Raw genomic sequence first — 239 nt, forward strand, 5'->3', positions numbered from 1 at the left:
CCCCCCCCGTCCCACCGCTCTGCCGGCTGCATCCTGCCCGGGAGGGTGTCACCTCCACCACCGAGCCAGGCACCGGGGTCTCTCTTCTTCTCCAAGAGACACAACCCAAGGAAACCCCTTTCCGGGCAGCAGGAAACCCCGAAGGGTAAAGGTGATGGGTGGGGTGGGATGTGAAGGGGACACACCTCTGGGCAGGAGCTTCGGAAGGGTTTCCCAGAAAGACCACTCACCTTTGCTTG

This window comes from Calidris pugnax, unplaced genomic scaffold, assembly GCF_001431845.1.
Source record: "Calidris pugnax isolate Ruff unplaced genomic scaffold, ASM143184v1 scaffold42, whole genome shotgun sequence".
In the NCBI taxonomy this organism is placed as follows: domain Eukaryota; kingdom Metazoa; phylum Chordata; class Aves; order Charadriiformes; family Scolopacidae; genus Calidris; species Calidris pugnax.